Below are 14,284 nucleotides of genomic sequence, written 5' to 3' on the forward strand. Positions count from 1 at the left end.
GCAATAGTAGCTTCTGCGACTTTTCTATTTGTGATAATACCATGAATGAAACTATATCCCCGTTACCTACTACCTGTCTCACATATAAAATATTACTCTTTTGCCAATATGGATCTTTACCCAACTCAAGTAGAGTGTGCATATGCCTATTATACCACAAGGGAGTACATCCAATTGAGCCCTTCAATCCAAACCAAAATCTAATAGACTACAATGACTTCATGAAGAGATTGCTGGCGAATTTAAGTTCCTTATCGGAGTCGGTCAATTGATCTGACTCCAATAGCGTAAAAAAAATATCATAAGATCTATTCAGTAAGTGCTTACAGAGTGGGCTATGCTCCCACTCCCGAAAAAAAACTACGCTGTATAGCTAAAAAGTAGCCCTTGAAGCAGGGGAGATTAACTCCTCCCCTCTCCAACGGTTTATACCAATGCTCTTGTTTGAGTCTTACCAGTTTCCTCCCCCAAAGTAGATCATTAATAATTCTTTCTATTAAATTAAAGAACCTATCCCTGATCCAAACTGGAGAATTCCTAAAGACGTAGAGTAACTGAGGGAGAATCACCATCTTAACTAATGATATTCTATCGGCCTTCGATAAAGATAGGCGAAGCCATGTTGTTATGTTAGACCTCAACTTATTTATCAGTGGCAATAGGTTAAGCGGGATGAAATCTTCCACCCTGGGAGAGATTGTAATACCTAAATACTGAAAAGATTCCAAAATTTTCAATGTATTAAATGGGGCAACCTTAGGAAGTGGAAATGTATCTAAGGACGTAGTCATATTGTCTAGTGGCATAAGAGTAGTTTTTTCCCAATTTACCTCCAAGCCCGAAACATCTCCAAACTGATTTATCATTTGAACAATATGTAGCAAAGTAAATTGGGTCTGTTGGATATAAAATTAAATGTCATATGCATAAAGAGAGATATGATCTTCCATTCCTGATACCCTGATATATTCAATCTTCCATTCCTGATATATTCCTAAGGCCTTAGAGGCATCGATAGACAAAATGGAACGTGAAGCCCCTCCAGAGGACTGTAAATTAGAAAAAGGACCATGAAGATTATAATGGCTCCCTTTATTGGGCATAAAACCATTTTGGTCTGGGTGAATTATTGATGTAAAAACACTCGAGAGCCTCAAAGCTAGAATTTTAGACAAAAGTTTAACGTCTGTATTAAGGAGAGAAATAGGTCTATATGACCCCAAATCATTGGGGTCTTTACCCTTCTTTAATATCACTGTGATCACAGCCTCTGTCATAGTTTCTGGAAGGGCTCCCTCCTTTATTGAATCAGATAGTGTTCTCCACAGATGGGGAAGTATAACCTCCCTATATTTACGATAAAACTCATAAGGGAGTCCATCTAGTCCCGGGGAAGAATTACCAGAACAGGAGTCAATTGCCTCCTCTATATGCTGAAGAGATAAATCCATCCCCAGGTGTTCCTTTTGATTATCTGCAAGGACTGGGAGGGAAATAGACTCCAAATATGAGTCAATTGTTTCCTCTGAGGGAACACTCTCTGATTTATATAATTCACAAAAATAATTTATAAATATTTCTATTATTCCCTCCTGAACTTCAATAATTGTCCCATCCGCCGCACTAATACTGCAAATCTCTTTATTTATATCCTGGCTAGCTATTACCCTGGCCAGCATCTTCCCGGGCCGTCCTGCTTCTGAAAAATATTTTTGTCCTCTGAAAAACAACCTCTGTTGCGCCTTGTCCAGAAGGAAGTCAGAGAACGCCTGGCTAGTCCTTTGCATAATCTCTCTAGCTTTTTCTGTTTTTAACTTAGCGAAGCCAGCCATTCCCGCCGCAGCAGCTTCCTCTAGTTCTTTCTCCCTCCTTGAATAGCAATTAGTTAGATTAACGATTGTGCTGATAAAAATCCCTCTAGTAACCGCTTTAAATGCGTCCTAAACATAATGAGATTTAGCTGAGCAAAAGTTTTTATCCCAGAAAGAAATAATCTCATTTTTTATCTGATTAGCAATTAGCAATATCCAATGGGGATTCAGTCTAAATGGGGGTTTTAATCTAAAATTATTCCTAACCATACATAGCTCTACAAAGAAGGGAACATGATCGGATACAGATCTAGTCTCACATTTAATCTGTTTAATACAATTCACATATCCCTTATTTATCAGAGCCAGATTCATTCTAGACATGGAGCTTCCCAATTTATTAACGCAGGAATAAGCTCTTTTTTCTTTGCATAGGTATTCCCAAACATCTACAAGACCCACCTCTTGACAAAACCGCGCCAAAGGGGACCCCTGGGACGGGGAATAACCATTCCCCCTCTCAGAGATCCTATCCAACTCAGGGTTCATCACACAATTAAAATCCCCATTAACCATTATCAAACACTAAGGCCACTGATCCACGAACGCCATCAAAGAGGTCAGTATTTGCAAAGAGAACGGAGGAGGGATATAAATGAAGGCCAAGATGCACAGTTTCCCATCTAACCTACCATGAAGAAACACATATCTCCCCTGTCTGTCCACCGAGAACACAAAAAATTGATCTGTTTATGAATTAAAACAATAACTCCTCTAGAGTAGCTAGTATATGTAGAGTTGTAGACCTGAGTAGCCCACCTCCCCCTAATCGGAAAATCGTATCCCGAGTAAAATGAGTATCTACTAGACTAACAATAGCTGGTAAATGCCTCCGAATTATATCTAGAACCACCTGTCTTTTTTTTTTCTCCCCAAGATCCCGAACATTCCAAGTAAATATTCTTGTGGTCATTAGATAATCCTAAAGCATCCAATTAATAGAGTCCTCAGGCTTCCCTCCGTTCCCCACCTCGAAAAAAGGATGCAACAAAACCCAACCCCCTTATACCCCCCTAGCTTCCCCTCCCCCCACCCACCAACCCCTAATTCCCCTTGATCTGTAACAAAAAGTAACAGACCTCTAAACTAGGACCATCCCTCCCACACTCCTTCAACCACACCTCCCTCGATCAAAAATATCTAATTTTAAACATTATGCCTATCTAGCCAATCAGTCGTCAAATCTGGAGCATCCAAAAAAAAAAAAAACTGCTTCATTATACACAATCCTTAATTTAGCTGGATACAAAAAAGAATATTTGATATCCTTGCCCTGGAGGCGTTTTCTGACATAAAAAAGGTGTGTCTCTTATCTTGAACTTCTTTAGAAAAATCAGGAAAAAAAATGAGTTTACACCCATTATACAAAATCGAAAGGGTATCCCGGGCTCGCCTGAGGATCATGTCTCTGTCACAAGCGGCTAGCATCTTGATAATTACAGTCCTTGGCGGCCTCCCTGGGGTAGGTTTACCCCCCGGAATTCGGTGTGCCCTTTCAATTAGAAACAATGGTGAAAAATGTTCCTTCCCAAAATGATCAAAAATTATGGATTGTATCATTCCTACTATATTTTTATAATCTGAGGAGTCTGTTAAGCCAATAACTCGGATATTGCATCTTCTTGAGCAATCCTCTAAATCCACTTTTTTTTTTTTTCAGGTAGTTGTAATCTTTTTTTAATGTGGTGTTCTCCTCTTTTAATCTTTTGACTTCTTGCTCCGAATCAGTCACTGTGTTTTCTAATTAATTCTATCACAGATTTTTGTCAAGTTATCTTTTATAATAAGGACATCTGTCTGAACTGACCCCAATTGAACAGCGATATTTTGTATCGCTTTTTTCATTGTTTTTGACAATGGATAGAACCTCCTCTAGTGGGGAGGCATTATCAATAGGCATCTCCACATCTCCACTATGGGGGTCCCCCTCGGGTGCCACCTCCGGTCTGGATTAAGAAGTATTTTTTCTTGTATTAATGTCCTGTCTCCCTTTCAGACCCGACCTGGTACTCAAATTTGGTGACCTTAAGAATTTATCGATTCTGGACAACTCTATTTGTTTCTGTCCTGGCTTAAGCGAAGTCAACTCTGTTGAATGTCTGTTCTGTTTGGGGGCCATCCTCTTTTTTTTTTCTTCCCCTCTCTTTTCCCCTCTTTTCTTCTTAAATATTCCTTTTTAGTCTCTTCACTCTTGCTCCCCAACACAGCCTCTCGCTCACCCTTTGTTTTTCTCTCTTTTCTCTTATTTTTCTTTATTTTTTTCCCTTTTTCTCTTCTTTTCTTTCTTCCCTTTCTCTTCTCTTTCCCCCTAATAATGTTTGTTTTCCCACTTTTCATTTTTTTTTTTTATCCTCTCAACTTCATAGAGAGAGCTAGTAGTTAGTTCAACTGGGAAGTTAGAATTCAAAAAAGGCTGTCCAGGGGATTTAATGGGATTTAAATGAAGATTTAGTAAGGTTAGGTGAGACAGAGAGGCAGCCAAGAACCAAAAATAAAAATATAAAAATTGAGGAGCAAGACACAGGAGCAAAAAAGAGGGGGAATCCAGCTCAGGAGAGGGGTAACATGAATCGATCTCACCCGTCCTGGGACTTCTCTGGATCTTCCAACTCAGCTCAAGCCACAGCCCCAGTCCTATAGAACCTGCAAAGCCTGCAGGGCAGACACAAGAGCTGGCCGCACAGCCTAAACAGCAAAAGGCCGCCGGAACATTCAATGAGCCGTGAAGACAGAATCAGGCCGGACCGACGACACTAGGAAGAGGACACCAGGCACGGTCCCAAAGAACATCCAGGTCTCATCCAGGTCAGGGAAAGCTGCAGCGGAATCACCACCGGGAGAGATCCAGATCCAGACACCCCGAAAGGACACCTCCAGATACCACCAAACAACGCTCTTTTACCACACCCATGGTAATAGGGGCAAATAGAGGCAGAAAGAGACACGCCGGCAATCCGCAATCCCGATGCAGAGGGAACTCCTGGAGACGCAGCGGTGGGGTCCAACACTCTGCAGGGCTACAGCAGTGCTAAACTCCAGCTACATTCCAGCGCAACTGCACATACTTCGGAGGTGCTCTCACGCTGAAGGAGAGGGAGGGCACAACGCTACCCACTCACGTCATCACGTCCTCCTCTCCATGCCAGACAGTAATTAATAAACAAACTATTTAAATCAATGTTTATTGGGATACATGGTATAATATTGCCATTTAAAAGAGTCCTATTGGGGTGAATTAGGAACGGACAAGGAGTGTCCGTTCGTCATGGGCTAGAAGAGAAGTATATAAATATATAGATACGAATTAATTAATAAAATTGAATAATAAAATAACATATTACTAGCAAATAGAGTTAAATACAATTAGTTAAGGTCAATATCAATTGGATAAAGGACAATCAATTAAAATATTGTTGACTGGATTGCTTGTTAATATATTTTTGTTAAATATAAATAAATGGTGAATGAATACATAAATAGATGAGGATCTGTATACAAATGTGTAAACCAAATTATGTATCTCTACTAGAGTGGTGTTGACTGTGGATAAATGGGGTTAATAGCTAGTATATTCAAGTGACTCATGGTGTTTAGGCAAAATATCCAGCACATTTCTTTGAGGCATAGCAGTTGATAAGATTGTGGTACCCATTCAATTGGTGTAACTTGTAAGAGGGTCTTTTGAATACCTTGAGGGGTGAAGTTTTTAAATGGGGTCACATTTTTGGGTGGTTTCTATTATGTAAGCCTCACAAAGTGACTTCAGACCTGAACTGGTCCTTAAAAAGTGGGTTTTGGAAATTTTCTGAAAAATTTCCAGATTTGCCTCTAAACTTCTAAACCTTCTAACGTCCCCCCAAAAATAAAATGGCATTCACAAATGATCCAAACATGAAGTAGACATATGGGGAATGTAACATAATAACTATTTTTGGAGATATTACTAACACCACTCAACAATGATTTTGTTACTGAGAGAAAAACATGTGATTTATACTAAAATCAACTTGCTGATTCCAAATATGAACTCAGAATTTGCCTGACACGTCTAGATTTTAAGTTATACATGCAGAGCCTATTCAGTTATATTAACCCCTTCCCATATTATCACATACATGTACGTGAGCAAATGTGGCTCCTTGCCGCATCCTCACGTGCATGTACGTGATGGGATCGGGCAGGTGCAGAAGCTGCACCCACCCAATCCGCAGCACGGGCCTGGCTGTTACTGATAGCCGGACCTCTGCTGCATCCGCTGGCATCGGTGTGTGCGGTGATGCCGGCGGATTCACCCTTTTACGTGCGGCGGTCAGCGCTGACCGCGGCACGTGCAGGGTATATAGAGGGAGGGGGGATCCCGCTGACTCCATCGCCCCACCGCGCTGCGCTGGCAGGGTGTCGATGGTTGCCATGGAAGCCCAGGAGATCTAGCCTGAGCGCAGTGAGACGCTGACAGTTCATTTCAGTACAATACAGAATCATTTAATTATTGTGGAACACCTAAAGGGTTAACAAAGTTTGTAAAAGTTTTGAATACCTCGAGGGTTGTAGTTTCTAAAATGGGGTCACTTTTTTGGAGTTTCTACTATAGGGGTGCATCAAGGGGGGCTTCAAATGGGACATGGTGTCAAAAAAACAGTCCAGTAAAATCTGCCTTCCAAAAACCATATGGCTTTCCTTTCCTTCTGCACCCTGCCGTGTGTCCATACAGCAGTTTACGACAACAAAATGATCCAAACATGAAGTAGACATATGGGGAATGTAAAGTAATAACTATTTTGGAGGTATTACTGTCTATTATAAAAATTGAAATTTACAAATTTGCTACTTCTGACACTTTCTGCTTATACCGGGGGTCTAGTAGCGTGGCCACCCAGTACAGGTCGTTCTTTCATCCTTTTTATACGAGGGTCCCTCAACAGATATGACCCCATTTGCACAAGGTTGGATGCCGAGCTACTCATTTCCCGTTCCTCATCCTCACTGATGTCATTGACGGTCTGTTCTTCCCCCCAGCCACGTACAACACCACGGGTCCCAGATAGGTGGTCAATTTGGTATTTTTTTATAAAGAAAAATGAAACTTTTTGACTCAATTTTACCACTGTCATGAAGTACAATATGTGACGAGAAAACAATCCAGAATGGCCTGGATAAGTAAAAGCGTTTTAAAGTTATTACCACATAAAGTGACACATGTCAGATTTTCTAAAAATGGCCTGGTCCTGAAGGTAAAAACTAGCTTGAAGGGGTTATTGCATTATATTGGAAATATTCCAATGGATATGTCCAGACCTGTCCGGACGCACTCAGGCTGATGTCAGCATTAAGTATAAGGCAAGCTGGACAGATCTTGATAAAGTGATCTGTTATAGTGCTATCAGTTTTTAAACTTTTTGAAAGCGGTTAAAATGGATAAACGCAAATCTGTTAACGATCCAATTTCTGCTACATGGAACTATTGACAAATATTTAGAAAAGGCTCAACCAGCAAACTACTAGAGCACAGCCTTTCAGTTACCAACTGAAAAGAAGGAATAAATCAGTAATAATATAGGTTGGCTCACAGTATTTTTGCATAAAAGTTTTATTAATACACTAAATCAAAAAATTAAAAATTAACTAGCTTTGTGCCATCATATCAGCATACATACATGAATAAATGTGTACAAATAGGTAAACATGTGCGGAGCTCACGCACAAACCTAGATGATTGGAGTACTCCTAAGAATAGGACCAAATGGCTAAAGTGAGGCTGCAAGAGATATTCACTTAGATTGAACCGCTTGAATATCCAGGACATAGGTGTCAATTTGCCGGATAGTTGAAACAAAGGTTGCAGAACGTCTTTGCTGTAATTGCCACAAGAAAGGTTCTCTATTCAAGTGTCCTGTAACAGATCATAACCGCACTTGTTTGACAATGTTCCACTTACTGTTTGCTTGCGGAGCAAGACCTCAGACCCGCTCGCTCAGCGTCTCACTCACTCAGCGTCCCACGTGTCCAGCCAGATAGTCGATCGCTGGTTAGTGACGTAGACGCCTGAAGCCGTCAATCCCACGGAAGCTGGTTAAGCTGAGCTAAGCTGGTGATTGCCTGAACCTGTCAGGCCAGCGGCAGTGGATACAACAGAATTTTACCTTGAATTTGCGGTAATGTTGAGTATAATGTCACAGGTTTTTAATCCACTTTATGAGTAGTTGATGGATGCAAAACCTTTCAAGCGGTATGGGACGTCTTCAGATACTTGTAAAAGTTGAAAAAATTGGAGATTGAAGAAAGTCCTCTTCTTGCTTATTTTGTAAAAAACTGCACCAGTAGTCTTGGTCTCTATACACACTAGACACGTTTCGGAAACAAGTTCCTTCCTCAGTAGATGATCATAGAATGCTGAATGCAGACACAAAACATGACTTTAAATACCCTTTTGGGTTTAATATAAAATATGGGTTGGATTGTGGACTGGGCTGATTACTCAGCCTCAATCAATACCTCCACGATATAGACAATGGTTATCCACAGATTTAATGCAACATATATCTTGCTATCGCATTATATATATATACATGTGCAAAGCCATACTAAAAATATGCAAAATAGATTATAGCATATACTGAATTGACTCGATTATGGTATTAAACGGATTTGATAGAAAACCTGGATCGGACTGTGAACTGAGCTAATCACACAGTCACAGTTTTCACCATATATTATGTAGATAGTCAGTAATCGGTATAGTACAACACAAAAAAATATAAAAAACATATATAAAATACAATTAAAAATAAAAATTAATTAAAATTACATCATGTCACATGTTGGGAGTCAATGCCGGGCTGTTTTTCAGCGCATTAACCCCTCCTGCATCCCTTCCCTTCTCTCCCTAATTCCACACTTCAGATATCCCAACATGTGACATGATGTAATTTTAATTAATTTTTATTTTTTAATTGTATTTTATATGTTTTTTATATTTTTTTTTGTGTTGTAATATACTGATTACTGACTATCTACATAATATATGGTGAAAACTGTGACTGTGTGATTAGCTCAGTTCACAGTCCGATCCAGGTTTTCTATCAAATCCGTTTAATACTAGGGATGAGCGAACTCGAACTGTATAGTTCGGGTTCGTACCGAATTTTGGGGTGTCCGTGACACGGACCCGAACCCGGACATTTTCGTAAAAGTCCGGGTTCGGGTTCGGTGTTCGTCGCTTTCTTCGCGCTTTTGTGACGCTTTCTTGGCGCTTTTTGAAAGGCTGCAAAGCAGCCAATCAACAAGCGTCATACTACTTGCCCCAAGAGGCCATCACAGCCATGCCTACTATTGGCATGGCTGTGATTGGCCAGAGCACCATGTGACCCAGCCTCTATTTAAGCTGGAGTCACATAGCGCCGCCCGTCACTCTGCTCTGATTAGCGTAGGGAGAGGTTGCGGCTGCGACAGTAGGGCGAGATTAGGCAGATTAACTCCTCCAAAGGACTTGATTAACTGATCGATCTGCAGCTGTGGATCATTGAGCTGCTGATCCTCAATTGCTCACTGTTTTTAGGCTGCACAGACCGTTTGTCAGTCACATTTTTCTGGGGTGATCGGCGGCCATTTTGTGTCTTGTGGTGCGCCAGCACAAGCTGCGACCAAGTGCATTTAACCCTCAATGGTGTGGTTGTTTTTTGGCTAAAGCCTACATCAGGGTGAAGCTGTCACACCAAGTGCATTTAACCAGCAATAGTCTGTTCATTTTTTGGCCATATACAAAATCAGGGGCAAGCTGCGCCTGTCACCAAGTGCATTTAACCCTCAATGGTGTGGTTGTTTTTTGGCTAAAGCCTACATCAGGGTGAAGCTGTCACACCAAGTGCATTTAACCAGCAATAGTCTGTTCATTTTTTGGCCATATACTAAATCAGGGGCAAGCTGCGCCTGTCACCAAGTGCATTTAACCCTCAATGGTGTGGTTGTTTTTTGGCTAAAGCCTACATCAGGGTGAAGCTGTCACACCAAGTGCATTTAACCAGCAATAGTCTGTTCATTTTTTGGCCATATACTAAATCAGGGGCAAGCTGCGCCTGTCACCAAGTGCATTTAACCCTCAATGGTGTGGTTGTTTTTTGGCTAAAGCCTACATCAGGGTGAAGCTGTCACACCAAGTGCATTTAACCAGCAATAGTCTGTTTATTTTTTGGCCATATCCCAGTCTAATTCTGTCACTAAATCCATACCGGTCACCCAGCGCCTAAATACTAGGCCTCAAATTTATATCCAGCTAAATCTGTCCCTAGTGCTGTAGCTGGGCGAGTTATTTAGTGTCCGTTCAAGCACATTTCTTGTTCTGGGTTGAAATACAATTCCCAATTTAGCAATTTCATAATTTAGTGGTTTCTGCTATATCAGAGCTATTTGAAATCTATCCCTAAAAGGGTATATAATATTCAAGGTGCACATTGGGTCATTCAGAATAACTTCACACACACCCGCTACTGTGTATTTCCAAGTCTAATTCTGGCACTAAACCCATACCTGTCACCCAGCGCCTAAATACTAGGCCTCAAATTTATATCCCGCTAAATCTGTCCTTAGTGCTGTAGCTGGGCGAGTTATTTAGTGTCCGTTCAAGCACATTTCTTGTTCTGGGTTGAAATACAATTCCCAATTTAGCAATTTCATAATTTAGTGGTTTCTGCTATATCAGAGCTATTTGAAATCTATCCCTAAAAGGGTATATAATATTCAAGGTGCACATTGGGTCATTCAGAATAACTTCACACACACCCGCTACTGTGTATTTCCAAGTCTAATTCTGGCACTAAACCCATACCTGTCACCCAGCGCCTAAATACTAGGCCTCAAATTTATATCCCGCTAAATCTGTCCCTAGTGCTGTAGCTGGGCGAGTTATTTAGTGTCCGTTCAAGCACATTTCTTGTTCTGGGTTGAAATACAATTCCCAATTTAGCAATTTCATAATTTAGTGGTTTCTGCTATATCAGAGCTATTTGAAATCTATCCCTAAAAGGGTATATAATATTCAAGGTGCACATTGGGTCATTCAGAATAACTTCACACACACCCGCTACTGTGTATTTCCAAGTCTAATTCTGTCACTAAACCCATACCTGTCACCCAGCGCCTAAATACTAGGCCTCAAATTTATATCCCGCTAAATCTGTCCCTAGTGCTGTAGCTGGGCGAGTTATTTAGTGTCCGTTCAAGCACATTTCTTGTTCTGGGTTGAAATACAATTCCCAATTTAGCAATTTCATAATTTAGTGGTTTCTGCTATATCAGAGCTATTTGAAATCTATCCCTAAAAGGGTATATAATATTCAAGGTGCACATTGGGTCATTCAGAATAACTTCACACACACCCGCTACTGTGTATTTCCAAGTCTAATTCTGTCACTAAACCCATACCTGTCACCCAGCGCCTAAATACTAGGCCTCAAATTTATATCCCGCTAAATCTGTCCCTAGTGCTGTAGCTGGGCGAGTTATTTAGTGTCCGTTCAAGCACATTTCTTGTTCTGGGTTGAAATACAATTCCCAATTTAGCAATTTCATAATTTAGTGGTTTCTGCTATATCAGAGCTATTTGAAATCTATCCCTAAAAGGGTATATAATATTCAAGGTGCACATTGGGTCATTCAGAATAACTTCACACACACCCGCTACTGTGTATTTCCAAGTCTAATTCTGGCACTAAACCCATACCTGTCACCCAGCGCCTAAATACTAGGCCTCAAATTTATATCCCGCTAAATCTGTCCCTAGTGCTGTAGCTGGGCGAGTTATTTAGTGTCCGTTCAAGCACATTTCTTGTTCTGGGTTGAAATACAATTCCCAATTTAGCAATTTCATAATTTAGTGGTTTCTGCTATATCAGAGCTATTTGAAATCTATCCCTAAAAGGGTATATAATATTCAAGGTGCACATTGGGTCATTCAGAATAACTTCACACACACCCGCTACTGTGTATTTCCAAGTCTAATTCTGTCACTAAACCCATACCTGTCACCCAGCGCCTAAATACTAGGCCTCAAATTTATATCCCGCTAAATCTGTCCCTAGTGCTGTAGCTGGGCGAGTTATTTAGTGTCCGTTCAAGCACATTTCTTGTTCTGGGTTGAAATACAATTCCCAATTTAGCAATTTCATAATTTAGTGGTTTCTGCTATATCAGAGCTATTTGAAATCTATCCCTAAAAGGGTATATAATATTCAAGGTGCACATTGGGTCATTCAGAATAACTTCACACACACCCGCTACTGTGTATTTCCAAGTCTAATTCTGTCACTAAACCCATACCTGTCACCCAGCGCCTAAATACTAGGCCTCAAATTTATATCCCGCTAAATCTGTCCCTAGTGCTGTAGCTGGGCGAGTTATTTAGTGTCCGTTCAAGCACATTTCTTGTTCTGGGTTGAAATACAATTCCCAATTTAGCAATTTCATAATTTAGTGGTTTCTGCTATATCAGAGCTATTTGAAATCTATCCCTAAAAGGGTATATAATATTCAAGGTGCACATTGGGTCATTCAGAATAACTTCACACACACCCGCTACTGTGTATTTCCAAGTCTAATTCTGGCACTAAACCCATACCTGTCACCCAGCGCCTAAATACTAGGCCTCAAATTTATATCCCGCTAAATCTGTCCCTAGTGCTGTAGCTGGGCGAGTTATTTAGTGTCCGTTCAAGCACATTTCTTGTTCTGGGTTGAAATACAATTCCCAATTTAGCAATTTCATAATTTAGTGGTTTCTGCTATATCAGAGCTATTTGAAATCTATCCCTAAAAGGGTATATAATATTCAAGGTGCACATAGGGTCATTCAGAATAACTTCACACACCCGCTACTGTGCATTTCCAAATCTAATTCTGTCACTAAACCCATACCTGTCACCCAGCGCCTAAATACTAGGCCTCAAATTTATATCCCGCTAAATCTCTCGTTACCGCTGTCCTGTTGTGGCTGGGAAAGTTATTTAGTGTCCGTCAAAGCACATTTTTTGTTCTGGGTTGAAATACAATTCCCAATTTAGCAATTTCATAATTTAGTCGTTTCTGCTATATCAGAGCTATTTGAAATCTATCCCTAAAAGGGTAGATCATATTGAAGGTGCACATAGGGTCATTCAGAATAACTTCACACACACGCTTCTGTGCATTTCCAAGTCTAATTCTGTCACTAAATCCATACCGGTCACCCAGCGCCTAAATACTAGGCCTCAAATTTATATCCCGCTGAATTTGAATACAATACATTGGGCCAAATAATATATTTGTTGTTGTGGTGAACCATAACAATGAGAAAAACATCTAGTAAGGGACGCGGACGTGGACATGGTCGTGGTGGTGTTAGTGGACCCTCTGGTGCTGGGAGAGGACGTGGCCGTTCTGCCACATCCACACGTCCTAGTGTACCAACTACCTCAGGTCCCAGTAGCCGCCAGAATTTACAGCGATATATGGTGGGGCCCAATGCCGTTCTAAGGATGGTAAGGCCTGAGCAGGTACAGGCATTAGTCAATTGGGTGGCCGACAGTGGATCCAGCACGTTCACATTATCTCCCACCCAGTCTTCTGCAGAAAGCGCACAGATGGCGCCTGAAAACCAACCCCATCAGTCTGTCACATCACCCCCATGCATACCAGGGAAACTGTCTCAGCCTCAAGTTATGCAGCAGTCTCTTATGCTGTTTGAAGACTCCGCTGGCAGGGTTTCCCAAGGGCATCCACCTAGCCCTTCCCCAGCGGTGAAAGACATAGAATGCACTGACGCACAACCACTTATGTTTCCTGATGATGAGGACATGGGAATACCACCTCAGCATGTCTCTGATGATGACGAAACACAGGTGCCAACTGCTGCGTCTTTCTGCAGTGTGCAGACTGAACAGGAGGTCAGGGATCAAGACTGGGTGGAAGACGATGCAGGGGACGATGAGGTCCTAGACCCCACATGGAATGAAGGTCGTGCCACTGACTTTCACAGTTCGGAGGAAGAGGCAGTGGTGAGACCGAGCCAACAGCGTAGCAAAAGAGGGAGCAGTGGGCAAAAGCAGAACACCCGCCGCCAAGAGACTCCGCCTGCTACTGACCGCCGCCATCTGGGACCGAGCACCCCAAAGGCAGCTTCAAGGAGTTCCCTGGCATGGCACTTCTTCAAACAATGTGCTGACGACAAGACCCGAGTGGTTTGCACGCTGTGCCATCAGAGCCTGAAGCGAGGCATTAACGTTCTGAACCTGAGCACAACCTGCATGACCAGGCACCTGCATGCAAAGCATGAACTGCAGTGGAGTAAACACCTTAAAACCAAGGAAGTCACTCAGGCTCCCCCTGCTACCTCTTCTGCTGCTGCCGCCTCGGCCTATTCTGCTGCTGCCGCCTCGGCCTCTTCC

Source organism: Bufo gargarizans, chromosome 3 (genome assembly GCF_014858855.1).
Source record: "Bufo gargarizans isolate SCDJY-AF-19 chromosome 3, ASM1485885v1, whole genome shotgun sequence".
NCBI lineage: Eukaryota > Metazoa > Chordata > Amphibia > Anura > Bufonidae > Bufo > Bufo gargarizans.